Here is a 21975-nt window from a genome sequence, read left to right as displayed (position 1 = left end):
ACCGGAAAAATCCTAGTTGCTAAATTTTGAGAAAAAGAGGTTTAAACCTGCAAAAAATCCTTCAAGTTGAGAGAGAGAGAGAGAGAGAGAGAGAGAGAGAGAGAGAGAGAGAGAGAGAGAGAGAGAGAGAGAGAGAGTGAGTTTGTATCCCACTTTTATTTCTTTATTTAAATCTAATATATACAATTATGACCTGGTACTTATTGAATAGAGCGAATACAACAAAATATCTATAATTAAAACCCTATTCGCTTTGTATAAATTTACAGTACGATTACCTCAAGTAAATAATATATAACAGTTTTCCTCTTTGAAATGACCGCATCAAAGATATAAATAATAATAATAATAATAAATAGGTAAATGTTTATTTACTCTCATGCAATAATAATAATATTAACAACAACAATAATTCGCTATAATAAATAATAACAATAAATATGTAGCAAATATTCATTTACACTTTTTCATGCAATAATAATATCTAGAGGGGCACTCAGTAGAGTGCAGACCTCCGCCGCAAGCAACTTATATCTCGATCTTCTACTCGACCTTGACCTTAACATGTATTAATTGGCGTGGATTTTCATGCATTCAAAAATGAAACAAGTTTGAAGTCTGTGACAACGATGTCCAAACTTTTGGCTGATTATGTGAATTGGACAATTTGCTTGACCCTGACCTTTGACCTTGACATTCCAAAATTTAATTATTTCCAGCTTTTTACATAACAGTTAATCTCTACGGGTTTCATTAATCAACGGTTAAAATTGTGGACAAGAAGCTGTTCACAAAGAAACACACAAACAGGGGGTAAAACATAACCTCGGTCCAACTTCGTTGGAGGAAGTAATAATAATAATAATAATAATAATAATAATAATAATAATAATAATAATAATAATAATAACAGATAACTAGAATAGTCTTGGGCAGTGCCATAGCCTTTGTACCATGGTTTTCCACTATCTCGGGTTAGAGTTCTCTTGGTTGAGGGCACACTATTCTTTCTTATTTCTCTTCCTCTTGTTTTGTCAAAGTTTTTATAGTTTACTTAAGAAATATTCATTTTTAATTTTGTTACTGTTCTTAAATAAATTTTATTATTCCTTGTTTCCTTTCCTCACTGGGCTATTTTCCCAGTTGGGGCCCCTGGGCTTGTAGCATTCTGCTATTCTAACTCGGGTTGTAGCTTAGGAAGTAATGATAATGATAATAATAATAAGAAGAATGATAATAACAATAATAATAAAAATAATAAAAAATGATAATAATAATAATAATAATAATAATAATAATAATAATAATAATAATAAGAATGATAATAATAATAATAATACTAATAATAATAATAATAATGATAATAATAATAATAATAAAAATATGAATGATTATAAAAATAAGAATAATAATAATAATAATAATAATAATAATAATAATAATAATAATAATAACAACAAAGTCATATAATCCAGTCGCAGATTCCACAAATCTCCCTCTACGCGACACCAATGGAAAACTACTGTAACATAACGGTATCTAGCGTTACCGTTACTCGGACTGAGCGAATAACAGGAAAAAAAAAACACGAAAGCTACGTCGCAGTTCCTTTCAGAGATAAATGTAACTAATCCATTAATTTTTGACGTTGAGCCTCAAAATAACACTCGAAAATGCACACGATTTTTTTTTTTTTTTTTTGAACGATTTTATGTAACCTGGCGTCACAACGGTTAAGGTCGGAGAGAATATGCTTAAGTAAACTGAGAAAACAGTGGGATCAAAGTCGCCCCTTGAATGAGTTAAGATTATGGAAGATTCTCAGCGTTCGACCTTACGAAATATCACATTCAAATTTCTTGTTATTTGTGTACTAAATGTTCTCTCTAAATAATTATAGCTGCCGACCTAATCATAAATGCAAATTGAATGAATTAAGATTAGAGAAGATACTTAGTATTCGGCCTTTTGAGAAATCATATACAAATCTCTCATCTGTGTACTAAAGCTCTATGTTTGTAAATAATTATAATTGCCGACGTAACCATAAATGCAAATTGAATTAAGATTATATAAGATTCTTACCATTCAGCCTCATGAAAAATCATATACCAATCTCTTGTTATCTGTGTACTAAAGCTCTCTCTAAATAATTATAATTGCCGACCTAAACATATATGTAAATTGAATGAATTAAGATTATGGAAGATTCTTACCATTCAGCCTCATGAAAAATCATATACCAATCTCTTGTTATCTGTGTACTAAAGCTCTCTCTAAATAATTATAATTGCCGACCTAAACATATATGTAAATTGAATGAATTAAGATTATGGAAGATTATTACCATTCAGCCTCATGAAAAATCATATACAAATCTCTTATTATCTGTATACTAAAGCTCTCTGTTTGTAAATAATTATAATTGCCGACCTAATCATAAATGCAAATTGAATGAATTAAGATTATGGAAGATTCTTAGCGTTGGGTCTTTTAAAAAATCATATACAAATCTCTTGTTATCTGTGTACTAAAGCTCTCTAAATAATTATAACTGCCGACCTAATCATAAATGCAAATTGAATGAATTAAGATTATGGAAGATTCTTAGCGTTGGGTCTTTTAAAAAATCATATACAAATCTCTTGTTATCTGTGTACTAAAGCTCTCTAAATAATTATAACTGCCGACCTAATCATAAATGCAAATTGAATGAATTAAGATTATAGAGCATTCTTATTATTCGGCCTTTTAAAAAATCATATACAAATCCCGTTATCTGTGTACTATAGCTGTTTGTAAATAATTATACTCGCCAACCTAACCATAAATGCAAATTGAATTAAGATTATAGAAGATTCTTAGCGTTCGACCTGGTCAAAAATTATATACAAATCTCTCATCTGTGTACTAAAGCTCACTGGTCGTAGATAATTGCCGACCTAAACATATATGCAAATTAAATGAATTAAGATTATATAAGATTCTTAATATTCGACCTTTTCAGAAATCATATACAAGTTTATTGTACAAGTTTATTAAATCACGTGTGCTTGTGATAGATATGCAAATCTCGTTATCTGTGTACTAAAGCTCTTAGTAGATCCTAACCATAAATAATACCAGTGTTCATGGTTATGATATTCTGTTTGTAAAACTTATTTTCATTTCCTAACATTCTAATTCAATCTTCGCTTAATATTTACAATTTTAAATGTATATACCATTACTATATATTTTGTTATTATATGAATATACACTTCCATTCTATCTTATATACTTGTGTGTGTGTGTATATATATATATATATATATATATATATATATATATATATATATATATATATATATATAATGTATATGTAGCCTATATCAATTTCTATTTTGTTCTTATATACACTAATTTAGCTGTATTATTGCAAGAAGAGCTCTGCTCCACATGGGTCTGGACTGAATCTTTATTGTAAATATCGTCTACGTAAATATTTTGTCCAATATGCAATATTATTATTAGTTAAGTGGCAATGTTTCTTTCTTATTGTTTTTCCCTTATCGTACGAGTCTTTTTTTCAACAAACTTGTACAAATATAAATATTTTTCTCTAAAATATTTACAAAAAAATTTCATTCCTACCACTACTTACTGCCCGACGTGTATAGACCTCTTATATTGAATACTTTTATACAACTTTTCCTTGGCGACTACAAAATCTCCTTTTTGTACAATACATTAAAAATGCAAAAATTAAACATTCGTCCTTTCCTTGATTTCTGTAATAATTGAACTGAACGATAGTTTTGTGTGTGCGTGTGTAAAAATCACAGGGAAACGTGATGCTCAGATGCGAAATTACCGCAGGGAAATTGAAATAGAACATATAGGATTAAATCCTGACTAGATTCGCGATACTTCTTCAGTCCTCTGAAAAAGTACAGCATCACGAAACTAGTAGGACTTAATCCTATATGTTCTATTTCAATTTCCCTGAGCTAATTTTGCATCTGAGCATCACGTTTCCCCGTGATTTTACACATACATACACACACGCATATATATATATATATATATATATATATATATATATATATATATATATATATATATATATATTATATATATATATATAGTAGGCTAGATGAGAGAATAATGCACAGAAGCACAAAGTAAGTTTCCTATACTAAAAGGAAAGAAAGAGAGAGAGAGAGAGAGAGAGAGAGAGAGAGAGAGAGAATGAAAAAGGTGGTTTGTGGGGCAAGAGGGTAAAGTTCGACCGCCCCCCTCCCCCTCCCTTCCACCAGGCCCCTTCAAAAGTTCCTCTCCCTCCCCAGTCCCGTTAAAGTAATGAAAAGACCTTAGGCCTGTCTTCATCTGAGCTCTACCAAACCCAGATAGGGGGGTGGGGCGATATCAGGGTAGCCCCCTCCCTACCCAAACAAACACCCACCCCTCCTCTCACCATTTCCTGAGAGAGAGAGAGAGAGAGAGAGAGAGAGAGAGAGAGAGCCCACTACCATACACGCACACTTACTTCCCAGGCATACTGTTCCCTGCTCGGTTCCCACCTTCGCATTTCCCTAACCCCCTCCCCCCCCTTGCCCCTACGGTAACCTTTCTTGCTTTCCTTCCTTGCCACTCCTCCCCCTACCCCTTCCCCCTCACCCATATCCCTCACTCTTAACAGCCTTCCTGGTCGTGTTGGTGATGTTGACGTTGGAAAAAGTTTTTCGAGAATGTGCAGTTCGCCAAGTCTCACTTTATGTTGGCCGTTTATGATTTCGCTTTCTTTATATCGATTTGCATGTCGATAGTTCGTTCGTTCGTTGGTGATTGCCTAGAGCTTGCCTCTAGACGGGGCTCAGAATGAAAAAGTCTGAGAGCTGCTCTTAAGAAAAGTCTAACTAAAAAAGCTGCTCTCCAGATGGGGTTCTTAAGTCTGAAAAATCTAACTAAAAGAGTTTCTTTCTAGAACAAGCTGAAAAGTCTAACAAAAAGAGCTGCTCTCCAGAAAAGGCAAGTCTGAAAGGTCTAACTAAAAGAGCTGCTCTCCAGAAAGGCTGAAAAGTCTAACTAAAAGAGCTGCTCTCCAGAAAGGCTGAAAAGTCTAACAAAAAGAGCTGCTCTCCAGAAAGGCTGAAACGTCTAACTAAAAGAGCTGCTCTCCAGAGAGGCTGAAACGTCTAACTAAAAGAGCTGCTCTCCAGAGAGGCTGAAAAGTCTAACAAAAAGAGCTGCTCTCCAAAAAAGGCAAGTCTGAAAGGTCTAACTAAAAGAGCTGCTCTCCAGAAAGGCTGAAAAGTCTAACTAAAAGAGCTGCTCTCCAGAAAGGCTGAAAAAGTCTAACAAAAAGAGCTGCTCTCCAGAAAGGCTGAAACGTCTAACTAAAAGAGCTGCTCTCCAGAGAGGCTGAAAAGTCTAACAAAAAGAGCTGCTCTCCAGAGAAGGCTCTTAATCTTAAAAGTCTAACTAAATGAGCTGCTTTCTAGAACAGGCTGGAAAGTCTAACTAAAAGAGCTGCTCTCCAGAAAAGGCTCTTAATCTAAAATGTCTAACTAAAAGAGCTGCTCTCCAGAAATTGCAAGTCTGAATGGTCTAACAGTACTAAAAGAGCTGCTCTCTAGAAAGTGTTCTTAGACTGAAAAGTGATAATAAAATTGCTGTTCTCTAAAAAAAGGCTCTTAGAATGAAAAGTCTACCTTAAAGAGCCGCTCTCTAGACTGAAAAGTCTAACTAAAAGAGCTGCTCTCTAGATGGGGTTCTTAGACTGAAAATCTAACTAAAAGAGCCACTCTCTCTATGGGGCTATTAGAGTGAAAAGCCTAACTAAAAGAGCTGCTCTCTAATGCAGCTCTTAAGAGTGAAAAGTCTAACTAGAAGAGCTGCTCTCTAGACGGGGCTCTTAATCTGAAAAGTGTAACTAAAAGAGCTGCTCTCTAGACGGGGCTCTTAGTCTGAAAGTCTAACTACAAGGGATCTTAGTCTGAAAAGTCTGACTAAAAAAGCTGCTCTCTAGAAAGGGCTTAGTATGAAAAGTCAAACTAAAAGAGCTACTCTCTAGAAAGGGCTCTTTGTCTGAAAATTCTAACTAAAAGAGCTACTCTAGAAAGGGCTCTTAATCTGAGAAGTCTAACTAAAAGAGCTGCTCTATATAAAGTGCAAGTCTGAAAATTCTAACTAAAAGAGCTGCTCTCTAGAAACGACTCTTAGTATAAGATGTCTAGCTAAAGAACTGCTCTCTAGACAAGCCTCTTAGACTGAAAAGTCTTAAGAGCTGCTCTCTAGAAGGAGCTCTTAGACTGAAAAGTGTAAGGGCTGCTCACTAAACGGAGGAGCTCTTAGACTGAAAAGCCTTGGAGCTGCTCTCTAGAAGGGGCTCTTAGACTGTAAATTCTAAGAGCTGCTCTCTAGACGGGGCTCTTATACTGAAAAGTGTAAGGGCTGCTCCCTAATAGAAGGGGCCCATGGAGAAAGTCTTAAGAGCTGCTCTCTAGACGTATCTCTTAGACTGAAAAGTCACAACCCCCAAAGAATATAGTTCCCGACTTCCTACTAAAAAATCATTTGAGACCGCGTTTTACATAAGGTAGAATAATCAAACAGACGTCATTTCCGGTTCTCGTTTAGCCCAACATCCTAAAAAACCGCATATTACAATGTGATACCATGATCTATAAATGCAACACCCGTACCAACAGGGTGAATACCAATTGAAAATTGAGAGAGAGAGAGAGAGAGAGAGAGAGAGAGAGAGAGAGAGAGGAGAGAGAGAGAGAGAGAGAGAGAGAGAGAGAGAGAGAGAGGTTTGCGATTTTTCTGTGATGGAAAATCTGAAAAAAATTACTCTAATCAGGATACTTGGAACGCTGTTCTCCCACTTTCCTTTATAATTCTAAAACTATTCACTAATAGCTTTAACTTGTTATCTTTGAAAACTGATAGATAGCACCAGAGAGAGAGAGAGAGAGAGAGAGAGAGAGAGAGAGAGAGAGATGAGTTTTTTACTTCAGAAATCTCATTCATAATTCACAACCCCCACAACGTTCCACCCACTCTCCTCCTTTGCAAAACCGTGCAAAACCTCGAAGACATCAAAGGCTTTCCCGACAATAACAAAGACGCCCAAATGACCCAAATTTGATCTAAATCGGTGCCAAGTTCCGACGTCCCCCTTCTCTAAAAACCTTTTTCAAGTTTTTGTCAAAGTACGACTCTCTCTCTCTCTCTCTCTTTACGGGCTGCCAATGCAAGAGCCCGTGTCTTGCTATAGACAAGGCAATCTGAAAATATCCCCTCTCTCTCTCTCTCTCTCTCTCTCTCTCTCTCTCTCTCTCTCTCTTTACAGCCTGCCAACGCAAGAGCCCGTGCCCGTGTCTTGCTATAGGTAAGGCAATCTAATCTCTCTCTCTCTCTCTCTCTCTCTCTCTCTTTATCTCTCTCTCTCGTGGGATACCTCAATGAGGTGAAAGTTTGTGTATCACCATAACCAACAAAGCTGCTTTAGTCAGGGCCACCCATACTTGATTGGTTTGCTGTGAGCGAACATAGTGTCTCCCACCACCACCAATCCGCAGTGGCCAGCATGGTGATGAAAATGGCCAAACCTAGGACATCGCTCCAATAATTACGCTTCTTGTCTACTTCGATATATTTCAATCCGACAATATGATTGCATTCGATATCTTCATTGTAAAAAAACGATGACAAATCATATAAATCATAAGTTCCATCTCTGAACATTCCCAATCTGATTTTCTAAATCCTCCAAACAAAATTTCTTTTAAAACCACATTCCATTAAGAAAAATTCCAAAATTAAACTTGGTTAAAGCGTCTCGTTTTTTTCAATCGCCTCGAATTAACAGAGGAACGTAGGAAAAGCCTAAATTTAGAATTTACTATAATCTCCGGGAAAACGAGGAAAAATCTACGCTGCAAGATACCCACGTTTCAACACATTTAAGAGTTCTTATAGCCAGCTTAAATAACTCCACGGGATGTGCACGTACGTTTTACCGATATGGTCATAACGAGCACATAAAATAGCAACTCTACGACTAAGCACATAATTCAATACTAAAAATAGAATAACCAGGTATGGAAAAACTAGAGCGATGTCTGATCGCTCACAGCAAACTCAGGTATCCCCACTCAAAAGGATATTATATATATATATATATATATATATATATATATATATATAACTATTAGCTAATCTACAACCCTAATAAAAAAGCAAGATGCTATAAGCCCAAGGGCTACAACAAAGAAAAATAGCCCAGTGAGGAAGGAACTCGTGTGTGAGAGAGAGAGAGAGAGAGAGAGAGAGAGAGAGAGAGAGAGAGAGAGATTAATAATCGACTACAAGTTCAAACCGTCTTTTCATTCTAACGCAGAAGCCTATATTTAACAACAGTATCTACCCCCCCCCTCTATCTCTCTCTCTCTCTCTCTCTCTCTCTCTCTCTCTCTCTCTCTCTCTCTCTCTCTCTCTCTCCTAGCATTCTTTAAAAATTGCAATTGTCTCCTATGTAGAGATTTTGCATAAGACGATGTCTTCTCTAGTCCCGTTCCTACATACCTTAAGAAATCTCAACTTCGAATCAAATTCAGAGAATCTATTTAAAGAAGGAACTTTGTCTTACTACTACTAAACCTTTTAAGATAATTTGAGAAGCAACACTTCATTCCTAAGACAATATTTAAGTGAGAAGCAACACTTCATTCCTAGGACAATATATAAGAGAGAAGCAACACTTCATCCCTAGGACAATATAAGTGAGAAGCAACACTTCATTCCTAAGACAATATATAAGTGAGATCAAAAGGATTTTCACTTTCAGCATCGTCCTTCTCAAATTTTAAGATAATTTGAGAAGCAACACTTCATTCCTAAGACAATATTTAAGTGAGAAGCAACACTTCATTCCTAGGACAATATATAAGAGAGAAGCAACACTTCATTCCTAAGACAATATATTAGTGAGAAGCAACACTTCATTCCTAAGACAATATATTAGTGAGAAGCAACACTTCATTCCTAAGACAATATATTAGTGAGACGCGACACTTCATTCCTAAGACAATAAGAAACAATACTTCATTCCAAGGTCATCATATAGGCTAAGTGAGAAGCAACACTTCATTCCTAGGACAATATATAAGCGAGAAGCAACACTTCATTCCTAAGACAATAAGAAACAACACTTCATTCCTAGGACAACATACAAGTGAGAAGCAACACTTCATTCCGAAGACAATATATAAGCGAGATCAAAAGGATTTTCACTTTCAGCATCGGCCCAAGTTTCTAAAGCCATTATTATAATTATCCTTATTATTTTTCCATTGGGGAAAAACCAGACTAAATGTACCCTACAAAAAAGGAAAAAACTCCTTAAAAGAGATTATCATCATTATTAAGATGAAATGTTTTAACATTACCACAAATTTTTGCAGACCAAAATCATATTGGGACGAACCAAAATACTACTGGGAGACAAAAGCATGATATCCCAGATAATGAATTCGATCGATTATCAAAAACTACTTTTTGGTTAAGCAATGGACAGCCTCTGTTTACTTATTAAATAATAACATTAACAGCCTCTGTACCATGGGTTAGAGTTCTCTTCCTTGAGGGTACACTGGCACACTTTTATAGTTTATATAGGAGATATTTATTTTAATGTTACGCTTCTTAAAATATTTTATTTTTCATTGTTTTCTTTCCTAACTGGGCTATTTTCCCTGTTGGAGCCCCTGGGCTTAGGGCATCCTGCTTTTCCAACTAGGGTTATAGCATAGCAAGTAGTAGTAGTAGTAGTAGTAGTAATAATAATAATAATAACCTAAATAACTAACGTTTGTAATGTTTAGCTAAGCGCACTCGTACTTTATCCTTACGCTTTCCTAGCAAAGTTTTTCGAACGACCTGCCTACTTCCTTGACGAGATATTCTCTAATGTTTTACTCAACTCATTGAATATTTTTTCCATTTACCAATCATTATTACAACCTAAGGTACAACGCTAGTTGGAAAAGCAGGATGCTAAGAGCCCATGGTCTCCAACAGGTAAAACTAGCGCAATGAGGAAAGGAAATAAAACTATAAGAGAAGTAATGAATAAACATAAGATATCTTAAACTCTTGTCTGGTCGGCCACAGCAAACCAAACTAGTACGGGTGGCCTTGGCTAGTACAGCTTTGCTGATCATGGAGATACGAAACCTTAAAATACATTTGTCATGTATAAACTATGAAGAGACTTGTGTCAGCTTGTTCAACATAAAAAAATTCGCTGCAAGTTTGAACTTTATAAGTTCCACCGATTCAACTGCCTAATTACGAATATCATTCCACAATCTGGTCATAGCTGGAATAAAACTTCTAGAATACTTCTTTGACTCTATCCTGTATCTTACCTAAAGAATTTTTCAGCCCGTTTTACTAACATCTTTATCTATGTTTTCCATATCTTAGATATTCTTTCATTCTTTACATTACCTCCAAAAGTTTCTAGTATTTCATTGTTCATATTTTCTAGCCAAACAGAAAACCCGACTCCTCTGAATGGCGTAATAATAATAACAATAATAATAATTATAATAATGACGAGGGATGAAGAGACAATTACCAAAAAATATTAGAAAGATGGAGCCTTAATATCGTAAAAAGACGACTGTATGTAAGGGGGTTTAACGCAATACTGATGATCACTTATAATAATGTTTATTGGACAAAAAAAATATTTACATCCAAAGATTTACAAAAAGAAAAAAAGACTCAGTCCAAGCCCATGTGGAGCAGAGCTCTTCGGGCAATAATACAACAAAATAATATCATCAATTAAGTAAAAATAAAAAATAAAGTAAATATGGATATAGATATACAAAATGTACGCATACATATACATAATCATATGTATACAAATAGATACATATAAATGAGAATCTTAGCCTAAAAACAAATGGAAATGCATATTTATATGATAAGGAAAGATGGTATATGAAAGCTAATGGTATATACATTGAAAAAATTGTAGATATTAAGCAAAAAACTCAGTAAAAGAACTAGTTTTACAAATAAAAAAATATTCTAAACAATGAAACATACTTGCGTTGTGGTTAGGTAGGCAAGTATAAATATTTATTAATAAAGCTTAATACCCAGATAACAGGAGATTTGTATATGATTTCTTAAAAGACCGAACGCTAAGCAGTGCCTTTAGATAAGCGGGCAGAGTATTCCAAAGTTTAATACCTTGGTATAGATACGATTGCTCGCATCTATTAATACGTATGAAAGGGAGAGTTAAGTTTGAATTTCTTGTTCCATATGGATGAACTGATTGTTCCTGAACTATTTTTCGTCTTAAATCTGGAAATTTGTTCAAAATAAGTGTTTGGAACATCATATTCATTAAGGAGAGCTTATAATTGTCTTCCAGCTTCAATATCGAGAGAGACCGGAAAAGTGGCGATGTATGAGCTAAGTAATCACTGGAGCTTATGATTCTTACCAGTCTTTTTTGAATTACAATTAATGGTTGCAAGACATTTCTACTACTACTCCCCCACGCCGTATTGCAGTAATTTAGGTGAGGAGATACTAACGAGTGATACAATTGTTTTATAATATATAAGGGGAAATACTCTTTTAATCTATATATGATACCCATTACTTTGGCAATTTTATTAACTGTCATATTTACATGCTCACAGAAAGTTAGTTTATTATCAAGAATTATCCCTAAAAATGAATGAATGGTTTATCATCAATTAGGCAATTAAAAGAAAGTTTGGCCCTAGTTACTTGCTATAGAGAATTTTGGATGTCTAGAAGACATCTATGGAGTCTCAATTTGCTCTTGGGTAGAGAGAATTGTTTTAAACGTATAAAGAGTTTGTTATGATCTTGTATAATTTAGTCTTTAATTCGTTCACCGTATTACTGTTTACTACATCCGCTGGAAGTCTGTTCCGTGTTTTTAGTTCTTTGGAGCGTAAAAAAAAAAATTGTGTAGTAAATTTTGAATTCAAGTTTCTGTTTACTACATCAGCTGGAAGTCTATTCCGTGTAGGCCTATTTGTTCTTTTGCACGTAAAAAAAAAAAATTACCATAATGAGGGTATTGTAAATTTTTTTGTGCTAATCGCAACGGGTTTGTTGTAGCGTACATTTGGAAGCAGCTTAATAAACACACAAAGATATCTTTCCAATACGGAGAAAGAGTAACGAATAAACTATATAAGAGAAATGAGGAAATCATAATTTGATAAACAGTAACCTCTAACCTTGTTGCATTCGTATCTGCCCGCAATTTCAAATCAAGTGATAAGAAGTACTTCCTTTACATAACACATACATGAAAAATCAATTGTGATGTTACTGTTCTTAAAATACTTTATTCAAATTGTTCATCACTTCCCTTGTAGTTTATTCATTTCCTTATATAAGTCCCTCACTGAGCTATTTTCCCCTGTTGGAGCCATTGGGTTTATAGCATCTTGCTTTTCCTAAATAAGATTGTAGCTTAGCAATCTTTCATATAAATAATTTTAAAACTAAGAACAAAGTTTATATTCGATTAATAGTTACTTCGTTTTAATATAAAGATTCTAACCCAAGTTTAAGAATGGAGAGACCATAAACTAACCCCTGCTTCTCTACTATGAAAGCGAACATGCATTCTTCACAATTATAACAACGCGACTGCTGTGAATTAAACCTCTCTCTCTCTCTCTCTCTCTCTCTCTTCATACAAACACACACACACAAGCGTGCGCGAGAAAAGAAATACAGAACCAAGCAACACCAAATAAACACTATCTACCTTGGTAGAAGGTAATGCTATGACGAAACATTTCTAGGGCTTCCAGTCTCTCTCTCTCTCTCTCTCTCTCTCTCTCTCTCTCTCTCTCTCTCTCTCTCTCTCTCGTGCGCCCTCCCCTTCAACAGAATTTACTACGCTGTGGTAGCAGTGAGGAAATTGTGAGGCTCACGACACAAGAAAACGCAAAATACTCTATATACGTATGGGGAAAAGACAAGGAGAGAGAGAGAGAGAGAGAGAGAGAGAGAGAGAGAGAGAGAGAGAGAGAGAGAGAGAGAGAGAGAGAGATGGTGTCTTACCACGAGTCCAATATCCTACACCTCTTCAGCGTTCTACCCATTCCCTCCACATCAACTACCCCCCCCCTCTCCCTTCCCTTACCGGGGAGAGGGGGGGGGGGGTAGAGGGATGCACAACGTGAAGGAAAGAGGCTTGGCTTGAAGAGAGGGGTGGAAAGAAGAGTGACAGTGAAAAGGAGGGGACTGGCAAAGAGAAATGGGTGGGAAGGGGGGGAGGGGGGAGTTGAGAGGTAATGGGAAGAAGGTTTAGGTAGTTGGGGGGGGGGAGAGTTACGAGAAGTGGGGGAGCTACAGAGAGAGAGAGAGAGAGAGAGAAAGAGAGAGAGAGAGAGAGAGAGAGAGAGAGAGAGAGAGAGTACTGTAGGGGACAGGGACCACGGGAGGGAAGAGGCGAACTTCGGAACCTAGAGAATGGAGTACCGTAAGGATCTAATTGAAGGAACTTACCCTGCCATCTATTGGCGACCCACGAAACTACCACCTTGCTAACACCAAAGATAGAGGGAAGCACCATACACACACGACCCTTGTCAAATCATACATATAGACTACGTCGATATTTATTTGTTTCACTGGGGTATACAGAAAAGCTAACTGCGTATTAACCCAATTATAACTGCGTATCGTGCAATTCTACGCAATTCAAAGGCGACTACCAAAGAATCACCATAAGTGGAGTAAAACAAGAGAAGCGCCCGGTGACATTTAAAGAGTAGTTTTCTGAATGTAACCTTTTAATGTCAGCGGTTACGAATTCATTCATTCAGTATCTGAAGTCGATAAGTCCTTCTTCATTGACTTATCAATGAATACGAGGCTATAACACGGGACAGCGCAGACGCGCAAGGTCGCAGAACCTGCTTTTCGATGATTTACAAGCATACGCCTCGATTCCAATAAATCAACGGGCGTGGCCAAACGACAATAACCGCTTGGAATTTGAATAAAACTCGCGCACTATCCGCTTGCGATGGTGTGTGCTAATTTACTTCCAGTTCCAATGTAGCTATATAAATGTATATAAATGTACACAAGATATTATGGCTGAATGCATCACATATCTCCTATTAACATTGAATTATGATTACATCATCATAGATCTACCGTTAACATCGGAATTTTGATTATCCTCTTGTAATTTTGTAAATAAAAATCCCTCGTGAAAACGTTAAAATTAAGATTTGCCAAATTAATATGGTTAATTTGAAGAGTAATATAAGATTTGTTCTACGACATAAGACAAAATCCACAACCCTTTGGACTCTCACAACAGAATACTGCGCCTAATTCATCTATTAAACGTCCTAGATATCAAGATGGTCTGCTTCAAAATAACCAGAGCATAAAATACAAACCGAGGGAAAATTGTAATTGGATTATTATTATTATTATTATTATTATTATTATTATTACAAACTAAGCTATAACTCTGTAAGGACAACAAGATGCTATAAGCCCAAAGGCTCCAACAGGGAAAAATAGGTCAGTGAGGAACGGAAACAAGAAAATAAAAAAACTACAAAAGAAGAAATAAAGAATCAAAATAAATTATAGTAGGAACAGTAACAACGCGGAATTAGGTCTTCCATATATATATATATATATATATATATATATATATATATATATATATATATATATATATATATATATATATATATATATATATATATATATTATACTATACACACTTAAAAAAATGCAGAAATCAACTCAAAAGTGTTTCTTGACATCTACTGTACTATCTGTTCATTGTGGTTTAAAAAGAGATATAATGTACACTACAAAATTAATCTACAATTCTAAAGGTTTATAGAAGCTTATAGCATCCGGCTTTTCCAACAAGGGTCGTAGCTTAGCAAGTAGTAATAATAATAATAATAATTGCAATATCTACCTGACATTCAAGTCATATAACTCTAATCAACTGCCATATTCCAAAATATAAGAAACACCAACTTAAAATTCATAATTCAGTATTAAACTACAAACTTCATTCACTTTTATTCCATATATGATAAAAAGGGATAACCAAACAGTATCCTAATTGCAACTGATTTATAAAATCAGTGAAGAATAAAAGAAGCCAAAACACATTATCTACAAGCAGGAGACATTTAATAGGACTAATTCCTCTCCAGTTGAGTTCTGTTCCTTACTAAATCTTCAAAAACTTCTAGTAAGTATTTCATAATTATATATATGACTTTTAAAAGAAGCTATAAGATATAATATACGACCAGGACAAAAAACAGAGCCTTATTTACTGTATATCCTAAATAATCATGAGTTTATGACAATATGTACCTCCCAGATGTAACAAATATTTGAGAAACACAAATTGAATTAAAAATTGAAACTTGCTCCCATCCTAAGATATCTAAAATTAAAAACTGAAACATGCTCTCTTCCTAATATATCTAAGATTAAAAATTGAATCTTGTTCCAATCCTAAAATATCTAAAATTAAACACTGGAACTTGCTCCCATCCTCAGATCTAAAAAAAATTCACTAAAATTCTATTTGCGAATTGTATGATAATGAAAAAACAAATTCCTGATTTTAATGTCATTGATTTTTTAAAAATAAATGTTAACATCCAACTATCCAAGCTGTAAACATGAAAAAAAAGCATATCCATTATACTTGGCAATAAATCCCATACTGTTACAATGAAAAAATCCTAATAAACTAAAAAAAAATCGTCTTTATATTTATTGTCAAATTTAAAATGATTCAAAAAGTTTCGCTTTAATTGCATGAATGTAAATTAATCTCCATCAGCAAATATTATTCGAAAGTGTTGTACTACTGGGAAAAAATCTCCATAATTATTAAGGAAAACAATAAATACAAGGAGTAAGGGCACAGAAGTGCTAACTAATCTCAGGGTCAATACCAGAGCAGGAAATCCGATATAATAAAAACAATTTATGATGATGTTAAAAGATATAATATTTATATACCCTTTTTCCCAGATCAACAGCATAAAGGTTTTAAAGGCCACTCATGAATGGCAGAGGCAAGGGACAGTGACATAGCCCTACCAAGCAGGACAATGCCCTAGAGACTGACCATATATACATAGGATCAGAATCCAGGCCCCTCTCACCCAAGATAGGGGCTGGCAATGTCTGTTGATAACTCAGCAGATAGACCTAAAGCTCACAAGAATGGTGAGGTTGCAGCAACCAAAGGAACTAACAAGTTTGAGCGGGACTTAAAAGCCCGTCTGGCGATCACCAGTTAGGGACGTTACCACATAGGCCACCCTTGATAAAGTATATATAATTAAAAACATATTTGTACTATAAAAACAGTAGGCTGATCTACTGACTATGCACAAGTCATATGATTTAGCTGTGAAAGTAATGAAGTCTTCAACTATGAATTACTTTGTTGTGATCTACCCATAACCTTCGGAATTGGTAATATTTCGCATAACATGACTTTATTGACAGTTGAAAGACTAATATTCTAAATGATATATTTCAACTCACCTCCACTTCCAAGATTTTCTGTACACATACTTATTGAATTTGATTTACAATAGGTACCAATATCATAAAGGTCCCTTGGGATATCAATTTCATCTTGAATTTCTCTTCTCAAGCCAGATAATTACATTAAGCTTCAAAAAAGGTAAAATCGAACTCAAGTGCATTTCACATAAAACAAAAGCATCTGTAACAATTGGCTATAACAAATAACTGATTTTCAAGTAATTTCAAACAAGAAAACAGTTGGACAAACTGCACTTAGATAAAATTAATTACAAATGACTTGAATATTCCCTCTTCCTACAACCCCACCCATAAGTAATGCATTCCTGTGATAAAAGACAAACTCAAATGGCTGAAAAATTGCATCATCATAACAAGACAAGCTCCAACCCAAGTTTAAAAAGACCCATGCATTGAAAGCAGCCCAGAATGGGGAAAGGAACATAGAAGTGAAGAATAAACTATATGAGAGAAATGACCAAATAATGATGACTATATATAGTAAAAAGAGCCCAACAGTAGCGATGGTTTTCAAAGTAAAGATCGAAGATGACAGAAAAGCCAAAGGAAATGACCACCTCTCAACAAACCCCCACGCATCCTTGGCCCTTCCATTACAAATGAAAGGGCTTCTTTAGAATTAAAAACCATAACCCAATGATGCTTAAATCACCAAAACTTGGAACAAGAAAACCAAATAAAAACATGCTCAGGACTCCAGGTTACACTATACCATTTTGGTGTTATTTGTTCAAGAATCTAAATAAATGGACCGTTGGACATAAAATACAGTACTAAAGTCACTACAAAATTTTGTGTTTGTGACATTATAATCATGAATTCCCCCAAAGGAAATTCCATAGAGACCTTAATATATTAGGGTCTGATATTATCAGTAACTAAAGATTCTCTATGTAAATTATACATAAATTCTGTAGACAAGAGTCAACATGACCATTAAATATAGATTTTAATTTCTATAAAAAAGCAACTATTTTACAACCTGACAGAACATTCACTCCTACAGAAAAGCATGGAATCCACAAAGAGCTCAAAACAAAAGGCATTGAAGAATTCGATTGTAAAATAATACTCGTCAGAAAAATACAGTTGCTGGAAAACTACACCACCTTGGATTTATTATCTCAACTACACAATGCCTTGATAATTACTAAATAATGAATAAAAGGAAAGAGGGAAAGACCAAAATTCCTTTTCTTATCCTGTCATGCTTTGAAACTTTTCCCACAAGTATTTCCTGACGTGAAGCTTATGACATTTGAAGAGAAAAGTTAACTGAGGTCAACCACTGTCTTGAGTTAGAGTTCATTTGCTTGAGGGTACACTCAGGCACACCATTCTATCTTATTTCTCTTCCTCTGGTGTTGAAGGTTTTTATAGGTTATATATAAAATATCTAATTTAATGTAGTTACAGTTCTTAGAATATTTTATTTGATTGTCTATTATTCCTCTTATAATTTCTATTTCCTTGTTTCCTTACCTCACTGGTCTATTTTCCCTGTTGGAGCCTTGGGGCTTATACCATCTTGCTTTTTCCGACTAGGGTTCTAGCTTAGCGTGTAGTAATAATAATAATAACAATAATAATAATAATAACAACAACAACTGCTTCCTATCAGGCTAAGTCGAACCCTTTCAAATCTCCTAACATCATCATTCCTATTCTTTGGCTTGGGCTCTATATATCTCCTCAAAGAATTAACGTAATGATACAAACTATTATTCCTTCCTTCTAGTCATGCATTCCATGCATCGGACCGTCCAAATGTTCTGCTTGAAACTTACAAACGGAAACTTGTCCTTTACAAAAACCTCTGTAAATACTGAATACCAAAATTTCACACAAAAGATTCATGTGTAAAAGTCTTGTCAGAAGACTGGATTATTATTATTATTATTACTATTATTACTAGCTAAGCTACAACCTTAGTTGGAAAAGCATGATGCTATAAGCCCAGAGGCTCCAACAAGGAAAATAGCCCAGTGAAGAAAGGGAAAAAAGGAAAATAGAATATTTTAAGAGTAACAATAAAATAAATATCACCTACATAAACTATAAAAACTTTAACAAAACAAGAGGAAAAGAAATAAGATAGAATAGTGTGCTCGAGTGTACCCTCAAGCAAGAGAACTCTTACCCAAGACAGTGGAAGACCATGGTACAGAGTCTGTGGCACTACCCAAGAAAAGAGAACATTGGTTTGATCTTGGAGTGTCCTTTTGCTGTAAATAATTCATGAGTCCTTTCCCAAGTAGAAAAAAAAAGAAAGATCAGAACTTAAACAACGTAAACAACTAAACACCTAAGTAATCTATAAGACAAAGAACTTCTTTAAAGTATATACACAGTAATCCAAATGTCACCGTTTCAGTTTTTAACAATAAAAAGGTTATAGCACATAAGCAATAAAATCCTCCACAATGAAATCATTTTTGTAACACCTGATAACAGACACGATTAGATTAGATTGGCAGCAGAGGCTGCTGTTGCTTACGCTCAAAGTCCCACGTCATTGCATAATTGGTGAGTAATTTCTTGATTATCTAATACAATCCATCAACAATACCAAAAATATACACACACTTATATACCGAATATCTATATGTTGTGTTTTGAAATGCAAGTCTTATGACAGTTAAATTAAAACACTAATTTATACCCTGAATTCAATTACCTCCAAGGTCGTTTCTGAATATCATTGCTATGATTAGTGATAGCATTTGTTAATCACTGTTTCTAAGCCAACTAGATTTGAAGAGGTAGGGGATGAATAAGTATTGAAATAGTAAATATCCTGAAAATTTGTTTTATTTCAATGGCTCTTTTCAGATATTCAAGAGTTGAATTCCACAATTAGAGTATTCAAGAGTTGAGTTCCACATTAGGAGTGATAGTGATAATGTACAGTACAGTACTGTACTAGGTATTGCTAAAATTCAACCGTAAGTGAACAAGAATTCAAAAGAATGAAAACAAATTCCTCAAATGCTTTTCACTTTAATCAAAGTTTTCACTGTCTAAATCTATCGCAGCTTGAAGATGGCGAAAGGCTTAGTGAACCTCACCTTACTGCAAGTGGTGCAAGAGACCTGCAGGAATACTCAAGTAAAGGTTACTGTCCTTGTGGTGAGGACTATGCAGTACAATGAAGAAGTCTAGACCAAATGAAATCAATCCTAAAAGTTTAAAGAAACAACTATTCTGTATGTAGCAACATGCTCTATATTCCAACAGAACTAACTCCCAGATAAATTTAAGAGAAACGGTAAGGACTGCCTTTAATTTTAGGCTACCATTGTCTCAGCTAAGTACCACTAAAGGAGCTAATGCACAGCATAAATCGTAAACAATCCAAACATCTATTATATATGTACAGTACTGTATAAAAACAAAATTACACCTTCATTGCACAGTACTTGAAATTTGATCAAGACAGAGGTTCTTCAGAAAGATTATAGGTTTAGCCCCACCACAGATGTCCTGTCTTACTCTTAACAATGGAACCAAAGATTCATCTATATTGCAATGGACATCAATGATAAAGTTCAACCGAAAGAAGCACATGGTAATCTTAGACTTGGGAACCAAATTATTTCTAATGCCACACAAAGATTCTTTCTGTTTTGATATTAAGATTTTTTAAATCTCACACTACACAGGGTATCATTTAGTCAGGATGTCTACCAACAGATTAATCTACTGCAGGCAAAGAGACATGTATGGTTAGGATCTTGGTCTTGAAATTCATTAGAAGTGAAACTGGACTTGCAAGACAAGGCATTTACTTTAATTCACTCTCTTGACTAAAGCAAGAGCTATATTCACTCTCTTGACAAAAGCAAGAGCTATAAGGATGGGGTGTTTTCACTGATAAATCTTTGAACTTGGAATGAATTGAACTCAGATAGAGGTCTGGATAAAAATGTTACTACTGTAAGATACTGCACACATCTACTTTTCAAGAAATGAACTTGGGGAGCTGAAGAAGTCTCAAAAGGACCAGATCATCATGATAAGGGAAGAGGGCTTAGTCAAGGAAGATTTCACAGATCTTCTCTGAAGCCTTACCTAATTGAGCTAGTTCTGAGGGGTTAGGATGGAGTATGTGTGTTTGGGGTCTACTACTACTATTATAGCGTTCTGCCCTAAGGCAGTTGCTTTCATGGATTAGTCGCCCTCCATAATTCTATATTCATGGCCACCTCTATCAGCTCTTGGTACCTTCTCCCTCCCTTCAGGTCATCTAGTATCAACTTCCTTTTCCTTCCTCCGGGCTTTGTCCTTCAAATTCTTTTTCTATGACGTGGGATCAAGACCTGAAAGTAAATGAAAAGCTACAAGGTATCCACGTCGCAGATGCCAGCTTCCAGGGAAACCGGGGAAGAATCCAGAGCAAGAGACACGTAAACATGAAGCACAAAGATCGATCGATAAATCTGTACCTCTGTAAATGATCCCAGATTAGGGAGTGAGGAGGGAACCTCAGGTGCTGGTGTAGGCAGCAAAATAGTCTACAAATCTAAGCTGAATAGGAGGAATCTCTGGAAAAGGGACACAAGAGTTGACCAAAGTGGCCAAAAAAGGGGACCCTAAATATCATATTGCAAGGGAGAGGAATCCATACATTCAGGGACATTTTGAGCAGAAAGAATAAGAAGAGATGGCAGATATTGTAGAGAAGGTAGAATACCCCTTTACAGAAAAAGGTGCAGACCAGCCAACTTGGTGGGAGAAAGGCAGGCTAAGGCACAGAAGGAACACCAAATCTGCAATATGCAATTAGTTCTTGTAGGTTTAAACAGATTTCATAAGTTTACCATGATCTTTTCCAACAGAGAAATAAGACCATAAAAGGTCTAGCAATAAAAGAGAACATTGCCAAGTGTGATTGCCGTGGCATTTCATCCTACTAGGATGAGTGAGAACTAACAGACAGTCTCTCCTTCAGACCAGAAATTATCAATAAAACAATGTAGGAGAGGATCCAATACTTGATTCCCACTCATTCATAAAGAAGTTGAACCATACAGCACAAATACCATCATTCTACCTACAAAAGGCTCATCTACAAAGCGCTTGACATTCCACCTACTAGATAGGAAGGACTACTGTCAAGATAAGCTCCCAAGCCTTCTGTTGCAAGGATGCTTCATGACAGGAGAACTTAGAAGCATCACTGTCATGAAGGTAAACTTAACACAATTCATTAATACAAGTCCTTTTTGCAGTACCTGAGATTCCCAAACTAGGTTACTCAACAAAATGCTCAACAATTAGGAGAACAAGGAAATCATCCCAGAAATGGCTGAGGTTTCCAAC

At 35.2% G+C, this 21975-nt stretch overlaps 1 protein-coding gene across 1 annotated transcript in view; it reads right to left on the bottom strand.

The window, feature by feature from the left end:
* Positions 1 to 21975, bottom strand: part of LOC137623081 (serine/threonine-protein phosphatase 4 regulatory subunit 1-like) — a 380975-nt gene that overhangs the window by 321937 nt on the left and 37063 nt on the right. The gene's annotated exons all lie outside the window — the stretch shown is intronic.

The sequence above is a fragment of the Palaemon carinicauda genome, chromosome 30 (assembly GCF_036898095.1).
Source record: "Palaemon carinicauda isolate YSFRI2023 chromosome 30, ASM3689809v2, whole genome shotgun sequence".
Taxonomy (NCBI): Eukaryota; Metazoa; Arthropoda; class Malacostraca; order Decapoda; family Palaemonidae; genus Palaemon; species Palaemon carinicauda.
Note: the sequence above shows the minus strand (reverse complement) of the source record. Positions and strands in the feature narration are given on the sequence as shown.